The 12,259-nt window shown below is 42.6% G+C and overlaps 1 protein-coding gene across 5 annotated transcripts in view; it reads right to left on the minus strand.

The window, feature by feature from the left end:
- SETBP1 (SET binding protein 1) overlaps positions 1–12,259 on the minus strand; it is a 267,333-nt gene that overhangs the window by 85,246 nt on the left and 169,828 nt on the right. The gene's annotated exons all lie outside the window — the stretch shown is intronic.

The raw sequence follows: 12,259 nt of genomic DNA on the forward strand, positions 1-12,259 counted from the left end.
GAGAAGCCCTTTTTCCTAAAAAATAATCCCTCACAGAACGTGATGGTCAACAACAGCAACTAAGCTCATTGTTGTAAACAAGAAAAATGCAAAATTATCTTGGAAGTTGTAACGAACAAGAGGAAAACCCATGGGTCTACTTCCTTATGAAGCCAGAATCTACAAAAATTCACTTGCTAAAATTTCCACATAGAAGCCACCCCTACAGACTTAGTGCTTAAAATCATATGCATAGCGTCAAGTGTGTGAGGCACGCTTGGCAGGTTCAAGATTTGCATTACTCCCTTTCCATTTTAATAATCTGCTACTTGCAATGTTGGTAAAACATCGTTTCAATATGATTTCTAATCTGACAGCAGCTCTTCAAACCACAGAGGTTACAGTGAGGGCAAAATTACACTGAAGACTGGTACAGAGCAAAAGAAAGTCTACATTTTCTTGGTGGGCCTCCTTCAGCTAAATAAATTATGTTTGCCACAGCTGTAACCTTTCAAAAAGTCTCTTAAAAAAAAAAATCTTTTTTACTGTCATTATCTGATCTCTCCTAGCCATTTGTGTTCTCCTGTTACATTTAGGAGCTTTTTTTGTAAAGCTCTGGATCAAACTGTGCAACTGATTTTGTACACCTAGTACTGCAAACAACTGTTCTTAGCAAACTGTAGTGACACCATGCTGAATGCCAAATAACTGATGAGAGACTTAAAATAAATGTGTAACCAAGGAAAGAACAATAGAAAACAACTGCTAAGTGTCTCGTGTTTCTGCAAACATACTGTTATAATTAAGTTTCTATCGGCAGCATTACTTTAGATCCCTGTTCAGAGTGTTCACAATGCAGGTTTTGGGCCAAGGAGGCTGTCAGCATAAGAGAGTTTTGATCCAGGAAACAGGGTGTCCCTGGTTCTGAGCAATTTCAGAGGGATTTTAATGCTGTTAAACACCCCTAAGCCAATGATGCATTATTTAGTCACCAGTGAGCATACATGTTATTGGCAAATTTGTGTTGAGATATACTTCATGTGCATATAAAAATGGGCACATGGCCTTTCTGGAATAGAAGATAATGATGAAGCTGTTCAGGTCCATCGTATGAGGAGTAATCAGGGACTCTTAAATCCTGTGGATAGTTCAGCTGTCATGCACATGGACCAGCCATGCTCAGGGAAAGCAGAGATTTCCAGGAATTGTGGAGTGAGAAAATGAAAGAACGCAGCTGCGGTGGAGCTGCAGATGTCATGGGCAAGCGACACCCAGTTTCTTCAGCCTGAGAAAAGAGCTGAAAGCATAAACAGCCCTCAGGGAATGAATCAGTTCCTTCTCCTCCTCCTCCTCCTCCTTGCAGCGGCCTCCCATGCGTGAGCCACACAGCACGCAGTGGCCAGGACCCATGGCACTGATGTTCTCCTTTGGAAAATGGAGCCCACCCGTGTCCACGTCCTTGGGATGAGGCCAGGGAGGAGACGAAAGGAAATCAGCAGCACTGGCTCTGCAGTGTCAGAATTTATTTTTATCTCATGTTTTTTTAAACTAATCACAAAGCTCCGGAGCTTCATTTTACCTCAGCCGTCTGGGGCTTCTCCTGCCCCCAGGCTACCACGCTGGGTGTGCTGTCAGCTGGGCATGAGGAGGTGTGCAGGAGGTGGCCATGCCCCGGTGTGGTCCCAGTGGGCTGGAGGTGGTGCCCTCCACCCACACCTCACACAAAACGTCTTCCCAAGGCACCATGATCTGTGACTTGGGAAAGCCCTGGAAATGATGGGCTGAGAACTCTCTTGACCCCCAGGACCCGCACCGAGGAAGGACCAGGCTGTTTCTGTACAGATCCTGGTCTTATGGCTGCAATCAAAGCAACTCTTTACACCCACATTATTTCCAAAATGCTGACCTGTGAAACTAAATGACCTGAAAAATATAATTTGGAAGAAAAAACAAAACAAAACAAAACAAAACAAGCCAAAACAAAACAAGCAAACAAAAAAAACCCAAACCCAAAACCAAAACCAAACAAATGAAAAAGAGGGTTTCAGAAGTGAGTGAAAACATCACAACTCCACCACACACAGAAACCTCTGGTTTAAAATGAGCAATAATCTCTGTTCTATATTTTAAGACAGTTAATAAGGGCTCAGAACTAAGAGGCCAGCTATATATCTGCAATGAACACTGATATATAACTTGGCTCCTCCAGCCTCATTTCCTCGGCCTTCACATTATAAAATGATGATGCAACTTCCAACATATCCCTAATGATAGCCTTGTCATTACTCCAGCACTGCAGGCCACCACAACATCCATCTTACAATTCATGAGAAAGATATGCCTATGTCATCAAAGGTGCCAGCTCTGGAGGCATTTGATCACGTGGGTAAGTACTCCGATTTCAACAGGCCTTCAAAAAATCAGTATCAGGGACTCCATTTCCTAAGCAAGATGTCAAAACCATATATCTGCCCAAGCACATAGCAGCCCACTGGGTTTCCTCATGTCACTTCTTCCAGCATAACAGTTACAACTGGCTCTCCCTTGCCAGGCATGTCCATACCACCCCAAAATAATTCTTCTACAGCACAGCAACGAGAGATCATTTGGCTGCAGCTGGTTGGGTTTCACTGGCTGCAATGGATGTCGGGACTGTTTACCCAAAAGCACTACTAAATCAGTTGCAAGTAATGCAGCCAAGTGTATTTTATTCCCCATGTATCCATCTGGGTTGCTGTCTGATCCCATCTGACCTAATGTTGTCTGCTCTGTGAGCACCGCCCTAAGAAGCCAACAAGCCCCAGCTCAGCTAATCTAAGCCTCTGCTGAGCTAGCGGAGAATGCCAGGGCTATCAGTAGGGTGAGGGCAAATGGGGTTTTTCAGAAACCTGTATCTTGATGCCTTTCACACAAATTCGTTACTTCATTCATCAGTAAGCACGCAATATAATGCAGCTCCATAGGTCTTGGCAAGGGGCTGTTGTCTTGAATAGAGATCGGATGGCAGCAGGGCCACGACCAGCATCAAGGATAGTGGGCGTTTTCATGAAAATGGAAAGATTTACCTTTATTTACTTTTTGGTTTATAAGACCCTAGAAATACTGCAGACTTCGGTGCCTGTCTCTGTAGTTTGCCCTTTCATTAAATGGGATTTTTTTCAGCAGCTAGTTATTCTGCACTGTGAGTCTGCTGCTTCTTCCTTTGTGAAAGCAGAAGACTAACTTAACCCATGCAATTTTATCACAACTCACCAGACTTGATCAATATTTCTCTTAATATTCAGTTTAATGGATGTGCTTAGTGGGTAATAATCCCATCTTTCCTTTAAAGAAAATAAAATACACATAAAGAAGCTAATAGTTTTCATAACTGCGAAGAACTTTGAGCAATGTGGTCCAGCATTTGCTAAATCTTAGACTAAAAAAATAAAGTTTGCTCCTATTAGTAGCATATGATTTTAATGCCAAACTCATGAGTTTTGGTGCTCAGCTTTGGCAATGGTGGGTGTATCTTATGAGCAGGATGCATCCCTCATACTGGCAACTGAAGAGCACTGGCCAGAGAACAGAGGAGGTGGGGCTGTGCATTTACACCTGCCTGGCCAGGTCTGTGCAACCCTGCACCTGCAGAGGCGATTACTTCTCTTAACAATTTTATTCTGGCATGCAGCCCTTGCAACTGGGGGTTGAGACTGTGTCAGTCCCATGACGATTGGCACCCTGCTCTACAAGGAGTACCCAGCAGCACAATCAATCTCTCAGGGACTCTTCATTTAACTACTGGATGTCTCACTCTGTCTTGCTGTTCCCTCACCTGAGCTTCTCTCTAAATCCACATGCTGCCTCCAGTCCCAAAGCACGAAGCGGGAGGAGGTGCCAACAATCAAATCAAGAGCTTAATAAAACATAACAAAAATAAAAAGGTCCATATCAAAATGAATATAACTAAAAAATAGATAAAATACATGATTAGGGAAACCCAACACCTGAAAAAAAGATTCTGATTGCTAACAGGGGATGGTACACCCCTGCTCTAAACACACCTTTCTGAGGAGGTAACACACATACAGCTTGTCAAGAATCTGGCTTGCAAATCAAAGTTAATACTACAACGCCCCCTCTTTAAATCATTCGCTGATCCATCTGTGTAATGGCTCCTCAAGTGTAATTCCCTATTAAGAGGCTTTATCTGGAGAGATAAGCAGCTGGTTCCCATGTCACTAATTGCTGTCTGCTGTGATTTTAAAACATCTGCACCATTGTGCTCTTCATTTTCATATTCTAATCACCCTGAAACTTGAAAAAGGTACATCATTGATTGTTTCTGTGGGTTAATTAGTACACAGTCTCCTTGTAGAGACAATTTAAAGGCAGTCAGAACCTCAATCAGCAAGTTTGTTTTAAAAATTAATAACATCGTGAGCGTCTGTGGGGATTGGCATCCACAGTGACACATCAGAGTGTGCTCTGGGGACATACCATCCTTTGTTATCTTCTTCACAGCCTGGAAATAAAATTAAAAAGAAAAAAAAGAAAGAAAAGAGGAAAGGCTCTCCTAAACGAATAATGTCACTTAGAATGAGAGTCTTGGGAAGTGCTTGCTTTTATCTCAGGGCCACCACCACCTCTCCAGCAGGAACAAATCCATCAAAACACGTATAATACCTCTGTGTGGTCTAGGAACTTGTAAGCCATTTTTTGTAGCAATTTTGGCAGTTGGGGGATGGTGTCTCATTGGAAATCCATGAGGTGAAGCTGTGGCTGGCTGGACGTACGTGAGCATTTGCTCTGCTTGCCACCCGGCTTGGCTCGATGCTGGGTCGCCAGGTGTTATCTCCAAGCCATGCAGAGAAGGATATTAGCTCAGGCACAGCACTCTGCTATGGCAGCAATATTGTGTGCAAACTGGACTTTCCTGAGCCAGCTCAGAGCAAAGGCAAGCCTGAATTCATACCTGCTTTCAGTTAAGCTTATACTCGAAAGTACTCCAGATAATGCTGATAACAGACCTTTGGTGCCTAGCAAAAGGTCAGCCAGAGATTTTTGAGACTGAGTGAATAAATCTGGTGGCACTGAGGTTAAGTGGAAAATGCAATAGGCACCTGCCTTCTGAAAAATCAGACTGTCCTTCACAAGGGGTTCCTAAAAACTGGAGAAACTCCAGGTGATTTGTTTTTCTTGAAAAATCTTTCTCTTCAGTTTCTGCTTCCTAAACATGCATGAAAACATGTTACTGGAGAAGAAAACCCTTTGAAAGGAAGAAAAACCTGAGATATCCAGCTCTGACACACGAATAAATAATCCTGGCTCAGCTCATACTTCTGCTTGAAATTGAGCATTTCCTCTTGTGTCTCAATGGGACAGCTGCAAACTCCTCACTCAAAGGCTCTAATCAGAACTACAGGTTGGAGATATTTTGGTGAGTACACTGAGCCTTCCTGGGGTAGCATTCTTCTGTAAATAAAACATGCCAAGCAGAGGAGACACAAGGTTCAGGGGAACTTAACTGTGGCCTGATGGCTGGCAGGTTGAACAGACATTGACATGAGCTGTGATCAACTTATAGGAGAGGCCTGTGATCAAGTCAGGTCAGCTCATAATAGCAAGTGTCTGAAATTGTTTCAGGAAGGCCTTTAAGTCCTCCATAACTCTAGCCAGGGAGGAGGGACCACAGACTGGCATACGACACTTGCTGGAAGTGCCAACAGCAGTAGTGTCTTCTGAGAAACCCACTGAATCTGGTTCAGAACTGATGTAAGGGATTTAATTTCAGTTAAGATACTAATGGAAAACATGCCAGCAGGCACTAACATAAAATTAATCACTATCATCCCAAACACGTGGATTTTCCAGACCAGTTTGTCAAATTTATGTCTCCCAGAGTTTACTCCTTTCCCAGCTCCCTCAGTCTTCAACAGTGAGAAGCCCAAATACCAGCACATTCATAGGAGTAAGGATCATTCGTTAGATTTTGAAAGAGAGGCAGGGATTAACACAAAGCTGCAGGGGGACTGCTTGAGAGCAAGAGACAGCATGGGGTGAGAGGGGGTTAATTAAAAGCAAAACATCACCTGTTTGTGTGCATTCACGAAACACAAACATCACAGACTGCGGTGCAAGCCTCGTGCAAATCAGGAGGACCTTCACTGAAGCTGCTGGAGGTCCTCCTAGATTTGTGCTCCCATTCCTATGCAGCTCTGTCTTCCCTGAGATATTTGTGTAATTGTGTCAGTACAGAGAAACTGAAGTTCAGGCTTTCGCATTATAATTGTTTTGAGAATACCTTTCTAAAGCACATATCCTTAAGGAAAAGACAAAGCAATTAACAGAGATTTCTGAAAGGTCCAAAGATGCTCATGCGGTTGCAAATTGTAATTTTTCATGCATTTCTGTTAAAACATCATGGTAAATAATTCAGAAATTCCAAAGTTATTCCAAATTAATTTTTCTACCAGCTTCATACTGGATGCTTTGCACACTATTTCAGTCATCTTCTGGATATCAGATCCTTCCATTTTCCACATACAGGAATTGAGGATTTTATCTGGGCAAATTTCAACAACATGTAGAGTATATAATGGTAGAATTTGGTGTTACAGACTGATCTGCTCCTTACTAGTGGAGTAGACCCATCTCTGCACATAATTTCTTTATCAAATGTTTAAACGATCCTGCTCTTTTCAGGGCTTTGTATTAAGCCCCAGGTCTGGGAAAACCCTGAACAATGGGAAATTTCTGTCATCTCCAAAAAAAAGCCCATCACCAAGACCATAAAAATGTAGTTTAAATATTGTGTTTAGGCATAACGCAGTTTGCCCATCAGTTTAGGAAGCTGGGAGAGAACAGATGGGCACCAGCTAAGGTGGACTACAGTGGGACTCATCCAATTTTGTCCATTCATCCGGTGAGACAACCCTGGTTCGGTCCTTGTTCTGCCTCAAGCCAGTGCAAAGGTTTTTAAGTGATCATTTCAGATATTATGTCCATGAAGCCAGAGTTTGCAGAGCAAGACACCTTTGCTAAGCTGCATGCTTCCATTTGTCCAAAAGCCTTGCTAATGAACCTAACAGCAGCAGTGATATTAAGGTTTTATTTTTCATATATAAATCATACTTCCATCCCTTCAGAAGTGGTAGAGTTCCATGGAGCTTAACCTACTCTTCCCAGTGTGTAACTACGATGTCACACGTCCAGGTTTCTATCTCATCCTGCTCTTCCACTTTGATCTGTAATTTCTAGTTGTAGAGGGCAATGTGTATTTGTATAGTGACTTGGCCAAAGTGGAACAGCAGAAGGATCCCAAGATGGACTGGGACCTGCAGAAACATGAGCAGTAATGGTTATTTGTCTCTGAGAGGTTTCTGGTGTTGTCCAGGATCTTAATGCTTCAGCATGTCTCAGATTACTAAACTGGAAACAAGGATGTGAGCAGCTGTGCACCATAAGTTTCTGTTATATTTTTAAAAGCCTGTGGTGCTTAATTTGCATTGAAAGATTTCTTTTATCCTTCATTTCGTACAGGAATTGCAGTGTTACCCTGAATACTTTCTTTTTTTTTTTTCCAAGGGGTAGGGGGAATATAAATGGTTTTTCCATTGAGACCAGTGATTCTTTCCACTGGAGTTAAATAATTTGATTATAAATTGAGCCCTTAAATGTCAAGGAGATGCTGAATTCACCTGAAAACAGGCATTTAGAGAAGCTCATAAAAGCTGTGAGCTTCAGTCAGTTATTTCATCATTATTTTAACATGCACTTCATTTAGCAGTTACCAACCGCCAGATTAATTCTTTCAAGGCATCCTGATTGCAGCTAAGGTCTAGCATGAAGTGCATGCATGTGCAACAGCATTAGTAAAAAATCCAGAAATCTGCCAGAACATCTATCTGGTGCGGCTGGATTAAAGCTCATGAAAATTTGTGGGAGAATTAAAAAATCCAGTGTCCTCCCACCTCCCTGCATTAAGCTCTGAGTCCCATACCATGAATTCAGAGAGAGCATCGTCTGTGCCTTCAGCAAATTCACCCTGGAAAGATGGACTTCAGTGATCTGCAGCAAAATGTGGGACATTTGTTCTCTTTGAAAAACCTGCCTAAAGAGGTCATACGTGATGAATTTCTGGCTCCACTGGTTAAGTACTGAAAAGTGTCAGCATTCTGTGCAAAGCTAGCAAACGGTGTGGGGTTTACCATGGAAAGTGTTCTGGACTCTCTCAAACAGCTGGTCTCAGCTCAGACTCTGAAGTGCGATTCTCCTTTGCTTTCACCAGTAAAATAATTATCTGCTGATGGACGGGAACAGGAGCGCACTCATACTCCCTTGCGCCACATTCAGCCCTTCCAACGGTCTAAGTGGACAGGGCAGTGAAACACACCCATTTGCAAAAGGCTACGGGATGAGTGGCGTTTCAGAAGTTTATAGTCATGGTTTGCCTACAACCTGTGCCTATTTTTCACCACTGTTGCAGGTGAAAGGTGATCCCTTCCCCTTACCACATGAGGTAATAACTGGGGAAACTGGGAAACATATTGTAACATATTGAAGACGTCAAAAGCATGGCAGACATCTCTGTTTCTGGACTAGAGGTGATGCCCCTGTGACATAGTTGCTGATGAATTTAATCCTCAGTCAGGTGATTTTAATTTACACCCCTAAGGAAGGCAGGTTTGAAAAAAGACACCCAGCACCGGGTGAAAAAAGACTGCACCGGGACGCCTGAGGCATGGATGTGTGCTATGAGGTTGCTAATAACCATCTGCAAATCCTCTTTCAAGACCATAACAGTGGTGATTTTGGGCAGCAGAAGAATCATAAACTGCCCTGGCTAAACTGAACGCTCTCCTGTAAGAATGATTTCACCATCCCCTGGGTTCGGCTCCCTGTAAATGCATCTTCCACCCAGATGCTCTTGCAGGCTCCCCACCACACCCATATAAAGGGTCTCCCGCTGGGGTAAATTCAGCCAGGTTGGTAATAATGTCTTGGAGCAACAACAACTACAACAAAATTACAGCATAAAATACTTCTGTGGCAAAGGTAGGTGAGGTGATGATGAGTGACACCACATTCCTGGGGCATCGCTGTGCTTTTTCTGAACGACACACTTCTCTGCTTTGATGTCATCCTTCATCTCTCCTTCCTCCCTTCCATCCCCAGCTATGGAAAAATCACCTTTACTAATAAACCTCCAGCTCAAATAGCAGGTTTTATTTAGTGTGCTATAAAAACAGTAATTTCTCAGATCATAAAAGGAGCTCAACTGGACTGCATCATTTTGCTGAAGTGAGTTTTCTGGTGGAGCGATTCTCTCTTCTAAATGCCACAGTCCCCCGCTACCAGTATTTATGTACCAAAATAAAATGCAATTTGCTGTATTTTATTAAGTGTGAATCTCCAGCGGAAATCCATTTGGGAGCTGAACCCTAGATTTAATTGTCCTGCGATTTTATACTTTGAAGACTTTCTCAGCCATTTTCACAACAACAGTATCAGGCTAACTATAGTTTTATTAAGGTACAGCAGCATTTCTTAAAGGCCCTGACCAAGTTTAGGTTTGGCTTCTGCAGGTATAAATCAACAGCAGCACAGACCAGAAAAAGACAGGGCAGGGAACAGTGGTCTAGAAAAGAGGGTTGCAAAGCACCCCAAGCACAGCTTTGTGCTTAAATGACCTCCCAAACTTCCCTAGCTTCTCACCCAAGAAATCAGGGGCAAATTTCAGCTCATTGAGTCACCAGTCTTTCACCCATGAGGTCAAATAGTTAGGAGGAAAACCTTTTAATATAAATTCAGGCCCAGGATTAGCATCCAGGACAGAAAAGCTTGTAGCTCCCCTGGGTCAGAATTTGGCTTACCCTAAGCTGAAGATCTGGTCTGGAGAAAACCTTAAATTCTTGAACCTGTGCAGAAATTCAGTGATTTCTATGCACATGCTCCGCTTAGGAGTGGAGACATCGAGACCAGCCAGAGGGATGGTGCAGGACCACCAGCACTTCAGACCATTGCCATTTTAGTTGTCCTTGTTCTAGTAACTCACCTAAGTGCATTTCTTTGCTCTACACATGTTGATGAAGCAAAACCATTCCCAGCCCTGTTATTGCTTCCTCTGAAGTGCTGACTGTGTGCTCAAGTTGAGTAACTCTATAAAAATACTGACACCAACGATGCAGTCCCCTATCCAAGCAGCTTGGCACACAGGGTAAATCAGAAGCAGGCAGTACACGTTTCAGACATCAAAGTGCATTTGTCCATCACTACAGGAGCAAAGTTATGCCTCTTCCTTTTCAGAACGTAACATATTCTGTGCGATTGGCATTGAAAAATTTGGCAGAAGGTGTTTCTAAGGGCTCCTTAAGGAAAGAGAGGGAGATCTGCTAAAGCACAGGTGAACCTGGTATTATAAGCGGCTGAGATACACATCAAAGTGACTAAAAATACATAGGGACAAGAGTGCCACAGCGGGTCCTTCAGTTTAACACATATACAGGGTTTGAAGCTGAAGCTAGAAAAACTGAGAAGAGAAACATGGCCCACATTTTTAATTGGGGATATAAATAATCGTGAGTACAGGTATCATAGCAATGGCTCCTCTGTTACTAGAAATTTCTTTTAAATCAAGGCTGGGTGTTTTTCTAACCAATATGCATTAATGCATGACAGCTATTGTACTTGTAACAGGAATACATTTAGGCAAATTCCCTGGTATAAATCACGCAGGAGGTTTGACTGAGTGATCACAATGGATCTTTCTAGCTTTAAAAATCTGTGACTATATATCCTCTCTGCATCCTCAAGTGTTTTGTCCAACCTGGTGTTGAGCAATTCAAGCAATGTGTCTTCAACCCCTTCCTCTGGGAGACTATATCCCAGTGTAATAAATCTCACTATTCAGAGTCTCTTCTCTCTTCCCCTGGAATAATTTCCATCCCTAGACATACCTCAGTTCTGGATTCATCCCAGCAATTCCTCCTCATCCTTGGCACCAAAAAGAATATTTCACATTTTTTAACAATTCATTTCACTTGCCATATTCCCTGCTGCTGTAAAGCTGCATGTCCCACTGGTACAACAGAGTTGATTTACTAGGAAGGGCCTTTCTATCTCAACAAGCCCGGTGAGATGTGGTTCCCCCTGGAACAAGGATGGGCAGCGTTGTACCACACATGGCTCTGCAAGTGTAAGCGATGATAAATGCCATCGGCTCAATGCACTCAGGCTACCAGAGTGGCACAGGGGATGTTACTGTGATTCCTGTTGCTATTCCCCTGCACTGGCTGAGCATGGATTTTTGAGAGGCAAATATATGTGAAATATTCCTCCAAGCTGACTCTGTCGTCACCAAATAGATGAGATTTGTCCCTGAACTTTAAGAGGAGGCACCAAGTCTGATACCCAACCTGGATCTAAGTCTCACAGACATCTGTAAAACAATATGAAATCAAAACATCCTGGATTTGAAGACATGAAATATCCTGGATTCAGTTTTATGCATTGGCTTCCTTTTTTCTTTCTTTTTTTTTTTTTTCCTGTTTTAAATATGGAACAATGTATTAATTTGGTCTTTTCTGGTTTAAATTTCTCTGCTGTTTTGTATGCTGCACCACAGTCTCAAAGCATGAGCCCAAATGCAAACCTCAGAACTGTTGGAGCTCTCTGCCTCAATCCAAATGTCACACTCAGTGTTCCAAAGGGTGTTTGGGGGTTATTTAGGTGTGGAGGGAGAAAAAATGTGGAGGGAGAAAAAAGAGCAAAAACTAAATCTCAAACCATTGTACGAAAAGGTTGCATACGTTGAAGTCACTGGTGCAACAACTGTTCAGCGACTGCTTTAAACATACTTCAAATAAGGAAAAAAAATCTACTGCTCTCTAGGTAAAGTATTTACTTATTATTCAACAGTTATTATTTCTTTTTGTGTTTTTTTGCCCCCCTTTGCTCTGTTTTCCAATAGACAGTGCACACACTCCTGCACAGTCCCCCTTTTAAGGATTTCTCTCAAGGATACGTACATATCTATTTTCTGCAACCAGACAGAAAAAACTTCTGAAATCAGTGCAGATTCATCACCCACCCTGCACACGACCTTATCAGCAGTTGTGATGGGTGGCCCCTGTGGAATACTGTGGAAAGGGCAAAGCTGGAAAATGGGTACTTTAAAGTGCCAGAGACTTTAGTTCAGTGTGCAGCATTTGTAATTTCTGCTGCTGCAGACTGCTCAGTTTGTTATGGATATCTGAGAATTCTGGTTTTCCCTGACTAGAGGTCATGAGATTTATTACAG

Source organism: Phalacrocorax carbo, chromosome Z (genome assembly GCF_963921805.1).
Source record: "Phalacrocorax carbo chromosome Z, bPhaCar2.1, whole genome shotgun sequence".
NCBI lineage: Eukaryota > Metazoa > Chordata > Aves > Suliformes > Phalacrocoracidae > Phalacrocorax > Phalacrocorax carbo.